Below are 18,396 nucleotides of genomic sequence, written 5' to 3'. Positions count from 1 at the left end.
TTTATATAGGATGGGTCATATAGAAAGATGCTTTCTCAATCACTTTTTTTTTTTTTTTTTTTTTTGCTATACTGTACTGTGGATGGAACTCAGGGCCATTTGACCTCCGAGCTACACCACCAGCCCTATTTTCTATTCTTTATTTTGAAACTGGGTCTTACTGAGTTGCAAAGAGCCTCACTAAGTAGCTGAGGCTGTCCGCGATCCTCTGGTCCCAGCCTCCTGAATGCTGGGATTCCAAGCGTGTGCCACCAGCCTGGCTTTCTCAATTACTTTCTGTATATTCACGCAATAATTTATTATGAACAACTTATATCCTCTCACATCTTTATTTTGGTGCTGGGGATGGAACCTAGGAACACTCTAACTCCGAGAGCACCCCCTTCGCCCTATTTTATTGTTGACTTGGAAATGGAGTCTTGTTAAGTTGCTGAGGCTGGCCTCGGACCTGTGATCCTCCTGTCTCAGCCTCCCTAGTGCTGGGATTACAGGCATGTGCCATCATACCTGGCATAGTTCTTAAAAAACAATTACAGAGCCGGGCATGCACCCTTGTAATCCCAGCATTTGGGAGCCTGAGACAGGAGGATCCCGGTTCGCGGCCAGCCTCCGCTACTTGGTGAGGTCCTCCTCAACTCAGTGAGACCCTGTTTCAAAATAAAGCTGGGGGTGCAGCTCAGAGGTAGAATGCCCCGGGGTTCCATCCCCAGTACTGCCAAAAACAAAAGTAAACAAAAACAACCAGGAATATTCCTCCAGAAGATGAAGTGTATTGTTACTCCCCTCAGGCACGAACATGGCACTTCCAGGCTGCCTGTTGCTTGTCTTGGGCTTTACACACGACGCCGGGCGGCACGTCTGTGGGTAGCATCCTCAGCCTTGGCATTCACGGGCCCAGGGATAATGCGCTTAACCTGCTGATGCGCGCCCGACTCGCGGGTATCCCAGGCGGCCCACCTGGGCGACAGGTGACCCGGCGGGCGGGCGGCGGGGGCCTGGGGTTTGGCTAGCGATGGGCTGGCGTCCGTCTCTGTCTGTGGCTTCCACGCGGGGACTACTAGCCAACGCCGCCGCTGCCCCACGCCGGCCCTCGTCCTGTCCACTCCCAGACCCCTCGGTTGTCAATCGGCCGTCTGCTGCCCGGTGCAGGGACGGCCGGGCGCGGCGGCGGCGGCGGCGCCTCTCCCTTCCCGAGCGCAGGGGCGCCGCAGGCCCGGGCTTCCCGCTCGGCGCCAGCCCAGGCGGGCAGCGCCTCGACGCGGCACCGTGCACACACGCACGCTAGTGTGGCCGCGGGTTCGAGTCCTGGGCGCGCAGCCCGCCGCACGGGACGAGAGCGAGGCCAACGTCCGGGCGCAAGACCCCGTCCGCGCCCGTTCCTTCGAGAAGGGCCGCCGCGCGACCCCGGAACCTCGGCGCCCGGGCCTGGGCGGGAGCAGGGGGGACCCGCGCCACTACAAGTCCCAGCAGCCCTCGGGGCGGGCACGGGACGCGATGGCCGGACTCTGGAGGGACTACAAGTTCCGGCATGCACCGCCCGGGGCGCGGGGACTACAAGTCCCAGAGCGCACCGCGCGACAGCACCGGGCGTGCTGGGATGTGTAGTTGGGGAGACCGGGTCTCTATTAATTCCGACTCAGAGGGCGCGCTTTCCTCACACGGTCGCGCGGAGGCGGTTTCTCCCGCGCTAGGGAACAGAGCGGCAGAAGGCCGAGGAGCGGGCGCCGCGGGAAGCCAGCCCGGGGAGCGGAGCGGCCGCCTGCGCAGGCTCGCCAGGGAGCGCCGGCCCCGCCCCGCCCCGCGGCCCCGCCCCCGCCCGCGGCCCCGCCCCCGCCGGCCGGCGCCCAGGGAGGCTGCGCGGGGGGCGGGGCCCGGGCGGCGGGGAGGCGCTCGCGGCGCCTGCGCAGAGCGGCGGCTTCTCTCGCGAGGACGGACGCCATTATCGCAGCTCCCCGACAAACACCACGAGAATTCCGCAGCCCACACGGTAATTGCAGCTCCCGCAGCCGGTCGCGCCTCCACTCCCCCTTCCCGCGGGGCGAGAGCGAGAGCGAGATCTCCGTCCGCCCGCCCCGCCCCGCCGCGCCGCCCCCCAACGGCCCGCCGCCGCCGCCAGCGCCATCGCCGCCGGCCCGGCCGGAGGGCGCCCAGCTCGCGCCCGCCGCCGCCCTCCCCTGCGCCGCCGCCGCCGCCGCCAGCGCCGCCCCGGGCCGCGGAGCCGCGCGGCCCTGCCCGCCGGCCCGGATCGCGGCGCCCGCCCCCCCTGGACGTCCCAGCATCCTCGCCGCCCGGCGGGCCTGGCGCCCGCGCCGGGAAGGGTCCGGGAGGCTCTTGAGCTTTTCTCGGGCTTTGCTCTGGCCCCTTGAGTTCCCGTGCGTGTGTGATACACGGCTTGGATTGGCCCCGTGTGTCTCGTATTTTACTTTTCTGCCCCGTGCCATTTTTCTTCTCATCTTGGAAGAGGGCTTCAGTGCATTTTCTAATCCCGTTGGGAAGTTTTTGCTTCCGCAGTCAGACTCAATTTCTACGCATGTAGGTGCCCTGTTCCTTTCCCACCGTACCGTATTGCTTTATGAACGTGTTCTCTCTCCCGGTGCTGATGAAATTAAGGACTCTTCAGTTCCCTTTTACTTTAATTTCTTGTTTATTCTAGGGTCACTTTTTTGGGTAAATATTGCCTGGTTTTGTACTGCAGGCCCTTCTCCAATATTGGTTGTGATTGCCAGCTCCAGGGTGCACGCCTCTAAGCATTTGGGAGGCTGAGACAGGAGGATCACGGTTCGTGGCCTACCTAAGCTACTTAGTGAGGCCCTCTGCAACTTAGTGAGACCCTGTTTCAAAATAAAGAATAAAAAAGAGGGCCGGGAGTGTTGCTCAGAGGTAGAATGCCCCAGGGTTAACTCCCCAGTGTCACGAAATAATAAATAAAAAAATAAGCTGGGCATGGTGGTGCACACCTGTAATCTCGGTACTTGGGAGGCTGAGACAGGAGGATTACAAGGCCAAGGATAGCCTCAGTAAGTAGTGACTCATCAACCTAGTGACACCCTGTTTCTAAATCAAAATAGGGCTGAAGTTATAGCTTGGAGGTAGAATGCCCCTGGGTTTAATTCCAAGTACCACACACACACAATACAAGAATAGGGCTGGGGGTTTAGTTAAGAGAAGAAGCCCCGTCCCCAGATTCAGCCCCCAGTGCCACCAAAAACTCCGATGCATAGGTTGATCGTGATGAATGCCAGAGGCAAGCGGAAGCTGGCACAAGGCCCGGTCTGGCCTGGTTTTGATAATGGGTGCTTACCCCTAGTCACAGAGTTTGTAGAGGTGGGACCTGGAATGTCAAACCACAGATGTCCCTGGCCATTCAGCTTCTCTGGGGAAGCCCCTTGGCTTGGGAGCTGTTCCACTTTGTAGGGGCCTTGGGAAAAACAGCCCCAGTGTTCCCCAGACTGATTTCCAGGAAGCAGACCCAGCGCTTCTGCTTGGGCTCTCGGCTTCTGCGAGTCCAGAGCCCACCCCTGTGTGCTCTGTTGCTCTTTCCTTCCCGTCTTTCTTTCTTTCTTTCTTTCTTTCTTTCTTTCTTTCTTTCTTTCTTTCTTTGTTGTAGTACTAGGATGGAACCCAGGGGCATTTGACCTCTGAACTATACCCCCAGTCCTATTTTTTATTTATTTTGAAACCGGGTCTCACTGAGTTGCAGAGGGCCTCACTAAGTAGCTGAGGCTGTCCTCGAACCGCCATCCTCCTGTTTCAGCCTCTTGAATGCCGGGTCATAAGCGTGCCCACCGCGCCTGGCTTGCTCTTTTCTCTCTTGTTGTATCCTCTCTGTGAGAAGTCTTTTGCCCACCCCCACAGTCTCTTGTGGTTCTATCATACTCTGTAAAAATAATTAATCATTTAAATAGGGCATGTAAAGATCACTGTGTGGTCACTCACCTCCAGCAGGAATTCCAAGCCTGGTCTCCTTGTGCCACTCTTCTGCCTCCTTGTGGCCCGGACATGGCCACTGTCAGAGGGACAGGATGGTGCTGCCTTCCCGCAGCCTTGGACGGGTGCCCGGCCCAGCTGGGGAAGGCCAGTCAGGCAGGTTGCACCGAACGCCATGGCTTCTCACCCTTCCCTCGGCTTCTCCTGGGACCTGAGGCCTGAGCTGGGGGTTCAGCGTGCCAGTTCAAGCTGGTCCATGGTCCAGCGGTAACTGCACTTGGAGCACAGCCTCGCTGCGGTCCAGGCCACACTTGCAAGTTATGCGGGTGAAGGGTCCCGTTTGTCAGAGTGGCCGTAGCGATCCTAGGTGCTGATCCACATCGCCTGGGGGTTGTGAGAAATACAGGCTTAGGCCCATCTAGACTTGAAATCGGAACCTGCAACTCGGTGAACTTAATTTTCAAGTAGTTTTCGTCTTTCCAGAAGAGTCGGGAGAATACTTTGATGAATTTACCTGTTTCCTTTGCCTACTTCCCCTCACTTTGACATTCATGTAAACACCAGACACTGAACATCAGCACAGCGCTATTAACTAGATGATAGACCTTACTCAAATTTCAGTTTTCCACTAATACCCTTTGTGTTTCAGGATCTGTTCAGGATCCCATGTTACATTTAGTTGTCATGCTCCTCCAACCTGGTATTTACACAATCCCAAAGGATTTTCCCCAGGATATTTACAAATCACAATAGAAAAATAAAATAGTAATTTCACAGGGGGAAAACTCGGCAAGTACCACCTGAAGCAAATGGTGAAGGTTGGCATCGCCAGGAGATGCTGGTATCAAATCTCCTGAGACACTGAGGACGGATCACTTCTCTGGTGGTGCCAGAAAACGTTAGGCCCAAATGGAGGAGCTTCACAAGATGCTGACCAGCGCCCCTTGAGAGTCTAGGTCTTGGGAGTCAGGGGGACGGAGGGCCAAGTAGTATGTGCACGTTGATTCCCAGGAGGCAAAGTGCCAGGGCAATAAAGCACCATAAGCCTCGCTCTACAGACCGGGGCTCGGGGAAATGGGCTTCCGGGCACGAGTTCTAGCCCTGTTTCCAGTAGTGGTGTGGCATGGTTCTTCCTCATAATGCTCATCTACGGTAGGTAAATGCGCCAGCTCGCACACTTAGAATAGCGATAATGGAGGCACCCTTTGGAACCTCCGCGTGACTTAAAGCACCACTCCAGCTACTGAAATCTCGAGCAGACATTTCCTCTGGAAGAAAATTACTTCTGGGGAAGAATCTGTACTGAGGATCCCGACAAGAGGTCTCGGGTGAAGCGGTGGTAAATAAAGACCTTTAATGTTTTCACGGCAGATGGTCAGAACACTGCGCTTGCTCACCAGCAGTCTCCTCAGCAGTGGGGGGGCGTTAGGGAACCCGGAGAGCCGGCGGGGTCCTCACGGGGCACTTTCCTGCCACCACCCCAGCTCCCCTGGTCCAGGCAGGGTGGGCGGAGTGGGCTCTGTGCTTCCGGCCTGCAGGGCAGCGCTCTGCAGCGAGACGCTCCGCCGTAGGCGCCCAGCCTTCCTGGCTTTGGCCCTCTGCACCGAACCTTAACTACTGGTCGGTTGCACAAGACTGCCCTGCCCGCCTCTCTGTCCCTAGTTCTCAGGGCAGGGATACTGACCCCTTTGCCTCCATCCTGTGTAGAGTGTTGTCCTGTGTGGTGGACAGAGTCTTAGAGAAGAGCTTGAACTGGCACTTGGCCCCAGCGGAAGACTCAGTGTCTTTGCAGTGTGGAGTCTGTAACCACTTTAAGTCAAAATGTGATGCGAACATTGACTGCTCAAGCCACAAGCACGTTGTATGCTTGAATACTGTGAAGTCACGCGAAATTGGTTTCTAGTTGGAGTTAGCTGTTCCATCCTTCATGTCTACAGCCCACTGTCCAACATGGACCCTTTTCTCCATGGTGGAGTGGACGTAAGATTCTCTTCTTCCCCGTAAGCGGCCTCATGTCTGGGGAAGGGAATGGGGGGTGCCCCAGACAGGGAGCCTGCAACGTTGATATTTATGAAAATATCACGCATAAGCTCTGGAAGAATATGGTCAGGCAGAAAAGGCTAGAGAAGGTAGAAAGACGAACAGGTTTTAATTAAGCCACTGAAAAAGTTGATCGGTGGATGAAGTGTCCATATGAGAGGCCGCTGTTCCCATGCTCAGGTGCTCATTGTCACCATTAACTTTGTGTGTGTGTGTGTGTGTGTGTGTGTGTGTGTGTGTGGTAATGAGGGTGGAACCCAGGGGCACTCATCCTCCTACCTATACTCCCAGCTCTATTTTTATTCTTTTATTTTGAAATGGGGCCTCACTAAATTGCAAAGGGCCTTACAAGTTGCTGAGGCTGTCCTTGAACCTGTGATCCTCCTGTCTCAACTCCACACCAGGCACCTTTAACATCTTTTGAGAATAAATAATGCATAGGCTGATCTCATTAATTTTCACCAGTCTCTAGCCCTGCAGCTCTGGCTGTTGTCTGCGGAGGGGGCCGACCCTCCGCTGCTGCTGCCCCTGCCAGCATTCACTGCCATCGGCGACTCGTACCTAATCCTCCAGTTGTTTCCTGCCAGTTGCAGCCATTGGTGCCATGTTGAGTTATTTGAGTGACCGAGACCGCAGTCAGGATCGAGGATTTGGTGCCCCTCGATTTGGAGGGAGTAGGGTGGGGCCCTTTTCTGGAAAGAAGTTTGGAAATTCTGGGGAGAAACTAGTTAAAAAGAAGTGGAGCTGGGCATGGCTGGCATGGTGGTGCATGCTTGTAATTCCAGTACTTGGGAGGCTGAGACAGGAGGATCGTGGTTTGCGGACAGGCTCGGCTACTTAGTGAGGCCCTCTGCAACTTAGTAAGACCTTATTTCAAAATAAAGAGTAAAAGATGGGCGTGGTGGCGCACACTTGTAATCCTGGGAGGCTGAGACCAGAGGATCGCGGTTCATGGACAGCTTCATCTACTTAGTGAGGCCCTCTGCAACTTAGTGAGATCCTGTTTCAAAAAAAAAAAAAAAAAATAGAGCCGAGTGTGGTGGTGCATGCTTGTAATCACAGCATTTGGGAGGCTGAGACTGGAGGATTGCAGTTCGCGGACAGCCTCAGCTACACTACTTAGTGAGGCCCTCCACAACTTAGTGAGACCCAGTTTCAAAATAAAGAATAAAAAATAGGGCTGGGGGTATAGCTCAGAGGTCGAATGCCCTGGGTCCCATCCCCAGACCCTCAATAAATGAGTAAATAAGTAGATAAAATAAAAAATTGGGCTGGGGGTGTAGCGTGGAGGCAGATTGCCCCTGGGTTCCATCCTGAGTACTGAAAAGAAAAAGTGGAATCTTGATGAGCTGCCCAAATTTGAGAAGGATTTTTATCAGGCACACCCTGATTTGGCTTGGTGCAGAGCACAAGAGGTGGAGACGTGCAGAAGAAGCAGGGAAATGAGAGGTCACAACTGTCCAAAGCCAGCTCTGAACTCTGAAGCCCACTTTCCTGCCAAGTCATGGACGTGATTGCAAGCAGAGCTGCACCGAGCCCTCTGCAGTTCAAGCCCAGGATGGCCGCCCGCTCTCAGTGGTTAGATGTGGTGGGAACAGCACACCCTGGGTCCGGGAGGACGATGTCTTATTAGTCATCAGCCATTCCTTGAGAGACGCGATGGGCCTATTTGATGCTGGCCCCAGCTTGGGGCCTGGCCTGCATATGCAGCAGGGAGCTGCTGAACACTGAAGAGCCTGCTGCGTGGAGTCGACTGCATCTATGCTGATGCTCCCAGTGGGCCACGGGTATGTGATCTGGAGAGAGGTGTGGGAATCTCCTGTGACACCTGGAAGACTGACGACTAGAGTGGGAAGGCCAGTCTGAGAAGAACAACTATCTTGAGATAGAATGCTTGATATGGGCTTTGAGCCTAACTAAGGAAGATTGTGGATCAGCGAAGACCCGATAGGCAAACCCTAATGTGGAGTGCAACTTGGCCCAAAGAAGGAAGGCAGCTTGCTGGAGATTGCCTAAAAGACTATTCGTGTGAACGTTGGCGCACTAGAACTGAGCGCAGACCACGGCATTCTCAATCGTAGATGTGCGTCATGATGTACAGAGGGACAGAAGACTCTTCCTCTAATGGGAGAGATCGTGAGTGAGGAGGAGAACAAAGCCATTGTTTTTGAAACCAACAAGATGCCATGAGCTTCCCAGAAAACGGAGGCGAGCTGGGTGGCCTGCTGTGGGTGTGCACGGTGACAAGGATCGACAGGAGCTCAGACACAGCAGAGCTCCAATTCTGATCGCTGCAGAGGGCGATACGTGAAAGACGTGAAGTTTCTCATCAGTTAGGACCACCCCAACTCCGCAGGATTATAAGCCCGAATGGGAAGAACTGCTCGAGTACCAGGACAGGCGCAGCACATACTTTACGCCCAACAGCAAAGCGAGTGAGCGGCCTTGCTCTGTACTTTGGGAGGCGAGCCAAGCAATTCCAAGTCGCTTCCATGGATCAGTTTGCTCCGGGGTAGAGGAGGCGTGAAGCGTGACTGTTGGTCGGGACAGGTACTCTGTGGGGAAAAAGGGGTGGATTAATACCTCCAGAGATAGGGAAAATTGTGACACAGGTTATTCTAGTCTGCTTAAGAGACATTTGGGGGCAAACACTCAGAATGGTGTTTACAGTGCTGTAAGTTGCAGCAGTGGGAGCTTTGGAAGTGATTTTGTGTCTGCTGGTCTACAGACCAGTATACTAGTACTCGTATAGGACTAGTACTGCAGCGGGGACTTACCAGGAGGGTGTGATCGCACTCAGCAGTATGGAAGTAATATCTGGAGTATACACACTGAGCCAGCAGGCGTGCGCATATCCTGCTCCTGCAGCTGCACTGTGGCTGGCTACCCAGTGCCAACAGGAGACTCAGTAAGGCTTCACAAGAGATGTAAATGTCTGTTTTTCATAATTGCTCTTTATATTGTGTGGACAAGATAGTGTTTTGGGGGGCAATATTGGGGTTGGAACCCAGGAGCATTCTGCCTCCGAGCTACCCACCCCCCAGCCCTAATTTTTATTCTTTATTTTGAAACCGGGTCTCACTGAGTTGCAGAGGCCTCACTAAGTAGCTGAGGCTGTCCGCGAACCCCGATCCTCCGGTCTCAGCCTCCCGAATGCTGGGATGACAAGCGCGCACCACCATGCCCGGTTAGGCAGTGTTTTCATAAAAATAACTGTACAGTTATTAGAAATACAATATAATGAAGGCAATGCATGGCCTTTCAGTGAGAGATATTTGAAGACTTAAAAACAAATGCATAGGCTGGGTGTGGTGCTATATACCTCCCATTGTAGTATTTGGGAAGCTGGGCCAGGAGGGTCCCAAGTTTGCTACCAGCTGTAGCAACTCAGTGAAGCCCTCAGCAGCTCAGTGAGACTCTGTTTGAAAATAAAAAATAAAATAGGGCTGGGATGTAGCAATGTGAGATGTCTCTGACCCCGCCACATGCATAGAGTGTGAGTGGGCGGGGAGCCTGGGAGAATGGAAGGTTTTGAGCCAGTGCAACCTTTGCGCAGGGCCTTATGTTGGCAGACCCTTTAGTAATATTTAGACTTACTGTTCTAGTCTCTAGTACTGGGCATGGAACCCAGGGGGCATTCTACCTCTGAGCTCTACCCCCAGGCCTATTTTTTTTTTTTTTTTTGGTGTGTGTGTGTCTGGGGATGGAACCCAGGGGCATTTGACCTCCGAGCTACACCCTCTGCCCTATTTTTTTATTCTTTATTTTGAAACCAGGTCTCACTGAGTTGCAGAGGGCCTCACTAAGTAGCTGAGGCTGTCCGCGAACCGCAATCCTCTGGTCTCAGCCTCCCGAATGCTGGGATTACAAGTGTGCACCACCATGCCCAGCTTCCCAAGATCTTTTCATAGGAGCAGGGTTTATATGTTTGTTTTTAATAATTTTAGGCTTAGAAGTTGTAAGAAAAATGGCGAGAATTGTGGCCTCGTCTCCTCCCGTTTGTTCTCTGGAGTGCTCCTGTTTTGTCATGGATCCTCCTCCTTCCCTCCCGCTGTGTTCTTTCTGAGCCCGAGCCCAGTACACCTGCCCACAGGGTCTCTTCTCACTCTGGTCTCCTTCCTCAGCTGCCCGTGTGCAGGGTTGTGTAGCTGAGAGCCTGCGGTGGCGTGCAGTCCGCTGCCCACCATGACGGTGGCCCGTGGACCCCAGAATCTGGGTTTGCAGCCCATCCGTATCTCTGTTGTTACTGGCTTTGGAAGGTGGGAGCTAATTTTCTAAATTTTTTGTTTTTGTGTTTGGCTTACGATGACAGGTCCCTTGCGACTTGGGCACAGCCGCTGTTCTGTCTGGTGTGAGACTGCGAGGTGGCGGGCTCCCTCCAGGCGGCGTGCAGAGGCGCTGGGCTCTGCCTCGGGAGGGCTTTCTCTTGTACACTTTGCTGTAAACTGTGATGGATTCCGTTCCTATTCCTGCATTATCTGTTACTGAATGATGCTTGATTGATTATAAAATTGTAAGTGATTTTAGACAATTTGCAGCGTTTAATATAAACTTTAATAATTGTAGGGCCAATATTTCTTTTTTTTTTTCGGTACTAGGAATTGAACTCGGGGGCACTCTGTCTCTGAGCTACCCCTCCCCCCAGCCCTGTTTTTTATTCTTTCTTTTGAAGTAAGGTATCACTAAGTTGCAGAGGGCCTCACTAATTAGTTGAGGCTGTCTGTGAACCTGCGATCCTCCTGTCCTAGCCTCCCAAAGTACTGGGATTATAAGCGTGTACAATAATGCTCTGCAATTTTTTCTTTATTCCTTTTTTTTGGTGGTGGTGGTAATGAAGATTGAACCCAGGGGCATTCTATTTCTTTTATTTTGCGAGTCTGGAGATGGAACCCAGGGGCATTCGACCTCTAAGCTATAGCCCCTGCCCTATTTTTTATTCTTTATTTTGAGACAGGGTCTCACTAAGTTGTAGAGTGCCTAAGTAGCTGAGGCTATCTGCGAACTGCAATCCTCCAGTCTCAGCCTCCCAAATGCTGAGATTACAAGCATGTACCACCATGCCTGGCTTGGCATTCTACTTCTGAGCTGCATACCCAACCCTATTTTATTTTATAATTACTTTTAATTTTTTTAATTTTTATTTTTTTCATTTTCATTTTATTTTGTGGTACTGGTGGTAGAAACCAGGGGCTTTTCTACCTTCGGGCTATACTCCCAGACCTATTTTATATTTTATTTAGAAACAGGGTCTCACTAAGTTGCTGAGGGCATAAGTAGCTGAGGTTGGCTTTGAACCTGTGCGATTCTCCTGTCTCAGCCTCCCAAGCGCTAGGATTACAAGCGTGAACCCAGCTATTTTTATTTCTTATTTATTTATTTTTTTCTTGTGGTATTGGGGCTAGAACCCAGGGGCATTCTACCTCCCAGCTACATCCCCAGCCCTATTTTTTATCCTTTATTTTATTTTATTTTATTTTTTACAAGTCTGGGGATGGAACCCAGGGGCATTCGACCTCCGAGCTACACCCCCTGCCCTATTTTTTATTCTTTATTTTGAAATGGGGTCTCACTAAGTTGTGGAGGGCCTCACTAAGTAGCTGAGGCTGTCCGCGTACCGTGATCCTCCTGTCTCATCCTCCCAAATGCTGGGATTACAAGCGTGTACCACTATGCCTGGCTATTCTTTATTTTGAAACAGGATCTCACTGAGTTGCAGAGGGCCTCACTGAGTAGTTGAGGCTGTCCTCCAACTGCGATCCTCCTGTCTCCACCTCCCGAATGCTGGGATTACAAGTGTGTACATCCACGCCTGGCTTCGTAGTTTAAAATTTCGTTCTAATTTGAGTTATGATCTCTGGAGATTTGCCTAATAACAGTGTAACAGGTAACCCCCCCAGAAGAGGGGCTGGACCAGAGTGGTTGGGGGCTGGGGACCCCTCCTCTGCCCAGTAGGAGAGGGATTGCAGCTGGGAGCAGGGGGAGGGTCCAGGAGGGTCTCAGCATGAGTCTGCATGTGTGGGAGAGGGAGTGGTGCATTGCCTGCCCCAGGGGAAGGTCACTGTGGAGGCCACTGCCGTGCCAGATGCCCAGAGGGTGGCACGTTTCCCATTGAAGGCTGGCGTGCAGCTGCTTCTGTGGGCACAGGGTGTCTGATGCGGCTCTGAAGCTCCTGGCTCTGCTGCTGTGTCGGGAAGGCAGCCACGGAGAGTGCAGATAGCGGCGTGGCGTGCCCACAGAACCCATCTGTGCGCATTGGAATCTGAGTTTCATGTAATTCATGTTGAATTCATGTTGTGAAATACTGCTCTTCTTTTGATACTTTCCCAACTGTTTTAGGTCATAAAACCATTCTTGGCTCACGGGCTGCACATACATAGGTGGGCGGGCTTCGGTCAGTGGGCCGGATAGCCACCCGCCCTTGGCTGTGTTTGTGGCACGAAGGAGGGGAGGGGCCACAGGCAGGCTGGCAGGCAGGCGTCCATGGGAAGGGCTTGAGCCCCGCGGAGGACTGTCACCGTCACCGCAAGCCGGGGAAGCTGTCACCGGTGCTGGGGCTGGACTGGATGGGGCTTTGGGCTCCTGTGCAGCCTCCTGCGGTCTGGGGGGACACACCCAGCACGCCATCAGTGTGTCTGTCGTGGAGAGGTGACCCTACACTGTGGAGCCATGGGAGTTTGGGCGCAGCAGAGATGCTAGTGATGACAGGAGTCAGTAGAGAAGGGAGGGTCGGCGAGGACTCGGCATGGGGTCCCCAGGACTAAGGTTGCAGAGCAGGAGCGGTCCACAGCACATGCGGGCTTCCTTCTCCTGGAGCTGGGGGCTGCGGCCGATCGGTGCTCGCTCCCTGGAGGTGCTGAATGGATGATCGGTGCTCGCTCCCGGAGGTGCTGAATGGATGATCCGAGTGGCCTAGATGTGGTTGGAGTCTGAGGCAGGTGGGAGGTGAAGGTGGGAGGAGGCTGGAGTTGGCTGGTGCTGCCCGGCAGGAGCGCGCACGCCTGGCAGTGCTGCCAATGCAGGGTTGTCTAAGTGTGGCCTGCACAATGCAAGGAGTAGCGGGCCTTTCCAGGGGTCAGCAAGGGCCACACAGTTTCCTTGCGAAGCCCCGAGATTGTGTCTCTTTTCTCTACACCACTCTTTGCAGTGATGACGCAGAGCCAGTGGTGCTAAGATTGCTCCAGCCTGGGCCGAGTCAAGGCTGCGGCCCCGCAGTCTACAGTGTTGTCCTGTTCTCCACTGCTGCAGCTAAAACAAACGTCACTCACCAAGAACGTCATGCGTGATGCCGTAAAACGATTACGGAATCGCCGCCCTGGAGTACACTCTCTCTCAATGGCCTGTGCCGAGTGAATTGCACATGACCACGCCTGCACTTCCAAACTGGGACAAGCCTTGTGTAGCTATTCAGGTTGTTAGCGAACTAAGAAAACCTGGCAAACTTAATATTTCTTGCAAAATCAACAATGCCTGTCACTTGAAAGAAACCACTAACAGAGTTTGTTGCTAGTGATAAAATTCGAGCAATCAAGAGACACCGGGATTTTGGAAAGCTTATGTCTGTCAGGGGAGCCCGACAGCACCCTCAGAGGATGCCAGCTCTGGCCGTCGTGATTGTGACGCTGTTGTTACGCCCAGGCCGAGGGAAAGGCTGCGGGAGAACAGAGGAGAGCCCTGGAGATGGCGCAGGAGGCCGCGGCTGTCCTGAGCGGCGCCCGTGGCCAAGTCTGGTGATGCGCTGCCCTCCAGCTCTTGGCCAGGCAGTGCTTCCTCGCCGAGCGGCGCCGGCTGGACGAGTGGCACGTGTCTTTCCCCGGGGACCTCGGTTCCGTGCAGCCGCCACCTGAGAGGGTGGCTTTGTGTGAGGTTGCGAAGCAGTGACGTACCAGCGTTGGCTTGTTCAGTTTGCTTGTATGCGCAGCATCCCACGGAGCGGCCGTCCTGCCGAATATGCAGGACAGAGGCTTTCTACAGATAGCGCCGCTGCTCCAGGCCCCAGGTGCGCCGGGAGCCGCGTCTTCACGGTGACGTGTAGACACACGCTGCACACCCTGGCCCGGGCTTGCTCGCTCTGCCCCCTTGACTCGGCCGCTCACTGGAAACCAAGGGGCACCGGGAAGGCAGTTCTGCCGCCTGCCTTCTTAGGGCCGGCACTCGTGAGAGTGTGGCACTTGGGGGACCTGTGCAGCTCAGTGGACCAGGGGCATTCTACCTCTGAGCTACACTCCCAGCCTGATTTTTTATTCTTTAGTTTGAAACAGGGTCTCACTAAAGTGCCGAGGGCCTCACTAAGTAGCCGAGGCTGGCTGCAAACCTGCGATCCTCCTGCTCAGCCTCCCAAATACTGGGATTATAAACGCGTGCCACCACGCCCAGCTTTGGTGCCACTTTAAAGGAGACTCTCCAAGCTAGGCATGGTGACATAGACCTGTAATCCCAGTATCTGGGAGGCCGAGATAGGAGGATTGCAGGTTCAAGGCCAGCCTTAGCAATCTAGCGAGATTCAGGACTTACTGAGACCCTGTTAAAAAAAAGGGGGGGTGCTGGGCTGGGGATGTAGTTGGAGGTAGAATACCCCTGGGTTTCAACACACACACAGATTTTCCTTGTCATGTCGGAAAGCTGTTGACTTCTGCTTCCCTTCCAGCTTTCCAGCGGCATCTCCTTGGGAGGCTGGCCTCTGCCAAGGGAGCCGAAGCCGTCCATCTTGACAAGCTGAGAAACAGACACGAGAATTTAGTGGGTTTTTTTTGTGTGTGTGTGATACCTGGGGTGGAACCCAGGGACTTTCTACTTCCGGGCTATACTCCCAGACCCATTTTATATTTTTATTTGGAAACAGGGTCTCACTAAGTTGCTGAGAGCCTCGCTAAGTAGCTGAGGCTGGCTTCGAACCTGTGTGATCCTCCTGTCACAGCCTCCCAAGCGCGGGGATTACAAGCGTGCGCCACCACGCCTGGCGAGAATTCAATTGTTTGCCATTAAACCTGGCATTAGATGTGTAAAAGTACAAAACATTGTCTCTCTTCATGTTTAAGTTTTATTGTTATTTTTGAAACTGTAGTTTTTTTTGCCATAAAAAGATTTTGTATGTTATATATGTAATATATGAAGCTGTGTAATTTTTTATTTTCTTGGTGGTATTGGGGATTGAACTCAGGGGTATTCTACCTCTAAATTACACCCCCAGCCCTATTTCATTTTTTATTTTGAAACAGGATCTTGCCAAGTTTTGAGGCTGGTCTCAAACCTATTATCCTTTGTCTCAGCCTCCAGAGTACTGGGATTATAGGTGTAGACCACCATCCCCAGCTTATAATTTTAAAATAGTCAGCTGGGCATGATGGTCCACATTTGCACTCTGAGTACTTGGGAGGTTGAGTCAGGAGAATGGCAGGCTCAGGGCAGCCTCATGACTTGACAAGATCCTATTTCAGAATAAAAAGGGCAGGGGTATAGCTTGGAGGTAGAATGCCCGTGGGTTCAGTTCCCGTACCAAAAAAACCCCAAATCAAACACCTCAATAAATACCTAATAAATATTCCAATATTTTATGCTCTAATTTCAAAGTGGTAAATATTGATAGGCATACTTATTCAAGTACAAGTTCTTTGTGGGCTAATTTTAAGATGGTGAAGGGGTCTCTTAAGACCAAAAGGTCATAAAATCACTGCGTTAAAGTCATCAGACCTTTCCATTTGTCTCACTACAGTTTAGTATGTGTTCAGAATTTGATTTCAGCCACTTTTAAAAACTTGAGCCCCATCTACCCCTCTATTTGCTTTTCTTTCTTTTTCTTCTTTTTTTTTATTGTATTTTAGTTTTTTTAGTGGTACTGGGGGTGGAACCCAGAGGCTTTCTACCTCCGAGCTATACTCCCAGACCTTTTTTTATATTTTATTTGGAAACAGGGTCTCACTAAGTAGCTGAGGCTGGCTTCGAACCCGTGCGATCCTCTTGTCTCAGCCTCCCAAGCGCGGGGAGTACAAGTGTGCGCCCCCACGCCCGGCATCATTTGCTTTTCTTTTGATGACCTTTAGATTTATTCCTTGAACCCTTGAAACCAGGGCCTGTGGGGCGTGGGCGGCCGCCCCTGGAGGCAGCCGCCTGTCTCTGCGTCCGGCCGCGCCCCTCCCGCTCCCGTGGAAGTTCATATTGTTGGGAAACATGGATGAGGTGGCAGAGTTAGCCAGTGCCTCAGCCCGCGAGCGGGAAGGCCCTGCCCTCTGAGGCTGGCGTGCCTTCTTTGCCTACTTTTATTTTTTATTTTTATATATGTTTTTGTGGTACTGGGATGGAACTCAGAGGCATTCTACCTCCGGGCTATACCCCCAGCCATATTTATACTTTATTTGGAAACACGGTCTCACTGAGTTGCTGAGAGCCTCCCTCAGTAGCTGAGGCTGGCTTCGAACCTGCGCCATCCTCCGGTCTCGCCTCCCAAGCGTGGGGAGTACAAGCGTGCGCCCCGCGCCCGGCTCTAGGGGACTTTCTTAAAGAAAGTGCCACCTGTCTCTTCCTAAGCACAAGTTGGGACCCCTTTCCTCCTCTGATTTCCTAGTTTACTGCATCCCTGAATGGCTACTTACTTGTTTTTCTTTACCACTTCAGTGTTGCATATTCCTCCTCAGACTGAGTTTTTTTTTTTTGAGAAAGCTGTTTTTCTTATGTACAATAAAAATTAGTTTACTTTCTGACTTTGTACTGACTTTCTGTTTATTTCTGTAGTTTGAACTGCTCGCGGATTTGGCTAAATGGGATGATCTTGGGCCTCCTAGCAGTTTCCTTGTTGCTGGGTTCTTAGCTTTCCAACTGCAGGCTACTTATCCATTTTTCAAAGTGAAATGAAATGAAAATTGCTCTCCCAATTTTTATGGCATCCTGGACAGGACGTTCCGACTCAGATGGGCCACAGAGACTTGAGGGGAAAGTAGTTTAAGGGGAACAGGGACAGCACGGGGCCTGGGATGGGGCTCTCCCTACCACGCTTGCTGTGTTCCGGGGTCTCTCGGGCTGTCACCACCCCACACACCTGTGCCTCGGATCACGTCTTACGGTGCTCCTTCGGGGCTGTTCCTGATCCCAGGCTCTTTGTCAGCAGGGCATCACCTTGTGTCGTCTGTGCAGTGACGGTGGACCAGCAGCACAGGATTCCGAGGACCTGCTCAGATGTGTAGGGAGCAGGCCAGGTTCCCTCCCGACGGCAGGTGCAGTCAGACTAGGTGCCGGCAGACCCCTCCAGCAGAGGGAGCCCCACCCCAGGGGGTTCTGTGTCTGGATCCGACCGTCCTGCTTCCTGTGGACACAACCTGGTCCAGGTAGGATGCTGCCCGAGCTCCGGAGGAAGGGCTGGCTGCCCCGAGTGGGTGTGAGGAGCATCCGCTCTGCCGTGCCGTTGCCCTGAGCCTCCCGGCCACGCTCCTCGGGAGGGTGCCTGGTGCCAGGCATTTCATGTTACTGCTTTTGTCTTGCTGCTGTCTTCCATGTGCCGAGAGCTGAGGAGCCGTAGTGTTTTATGTTTTCACCTTTACTATTAAAGTCAAGCCTCATGCTCAAATAGCCTTTCTTCCTCTTGATGTCTTCATGGCTGTATGTTATGGGTGCCCCAAGTATTTGAGTAAGATCAAGGATAAAAGTATATTTGCAGTTACATATTTCAGCGGATGAGCAGCTTCCACACCCATTGCTGATAGGTGACGAGCAGCTTCTCTTTCAGTGTTAACCAAATGTGTCCTAGACATTCATGAAGGAAGCAGTTAGATTTATGTAGTTAGTTACACTTCAGCCCTAATTGAAATCAAAAGGCAGACACAGACTTTGATCACCATAGTCTATGGTTTTGATACTTTTAACATTTTTGATTAAATGTTAATGGGGAACAGTGTGATACTTCTGACATGCCTGCAGTACACACTGATCAAATCAGAGCCCTCAGGCTCCCCCTTGGCCTGGGGTTTCCTGCCAGCACCCCTGCAGTGGTGTCTGTCTGGAGCAGCTTGCTGTATGGGGCCACTCACTAGGGTCGTCACAGGCCAGGCCTATGCCCCCCAAAGCTCGCCTTCTAGCCCGGGGCAGGTGCTAAGCAGCAGATGTGCCAGGAGGGGAGGCCCCGGGGCCTGGGGAGGCAGGTGCTGGGGATTGATGGGTATGACCCCAGCGGGGTGAGATGAGGGCAGGTGGGAGTGTGGCTGTCAGCACCTGTGCTGGGCCCTGCCTGGTGAACTTGGAGTGAGTGTGTCGGCAGGGAGGGTATGGGTCTGCACAGCTGGCTGCAGAGGACCGTGCCTGTACTGAGGTCTTTGGAGGACACGGGCTGGCCCACTGCGGGTGACCTTTAGCTGTATTGGAAGTGTCCCAGGCCAGGTGGAAGCAGGGGGCGCAGGGGAGCAGTGCGTGCCCAGGTGAGAGGTGGTGGGTCTCGGCCCAGGGGGC

At 53.0% G+C, this 18,396-nt stretch overlaps 1 protein-coding gene across 2 annotated transcripts in view; it reads left to right on the top strand.

The window, feature by feature from the left end:
- Positions 1-1,878: 1,878 nt before the first annotated feature.
- BANP (BTG3 associated nuclear protein) overlaps positions 1,879-18,396 on the top strand; it is a gene marked incomplete at both ends in the record, with an annotated part of 77,931 nt that continues 61,413 nt past the window's right edge. The window contains one exon of one of the 2 annotated variants that reach the window (XM_080703151.1): positions 1,879-1,987. The remainder of the gene's footprint in view (positions 1,988-18,396) is intronic. The other variant, XM_080703150.1, reaches the window with a different exon arrangement.

This window comes from Muscardinus avellanarius, assembly GCF_963383645.1.
Source record: "Muscardinus avellanarius genome assembly, chromosome: 10".
Lineage (NCBI taxonomy): Eukaryota > Metazoa > Chordata > Mammalia > Rodentia > Gliridae > Muscardinus > Muscardinus avellanarius.
Note: the sequence above shows the minus strand (reverse complement) of the source record. Positions and strands in the feature narration are given on the sequence as shown.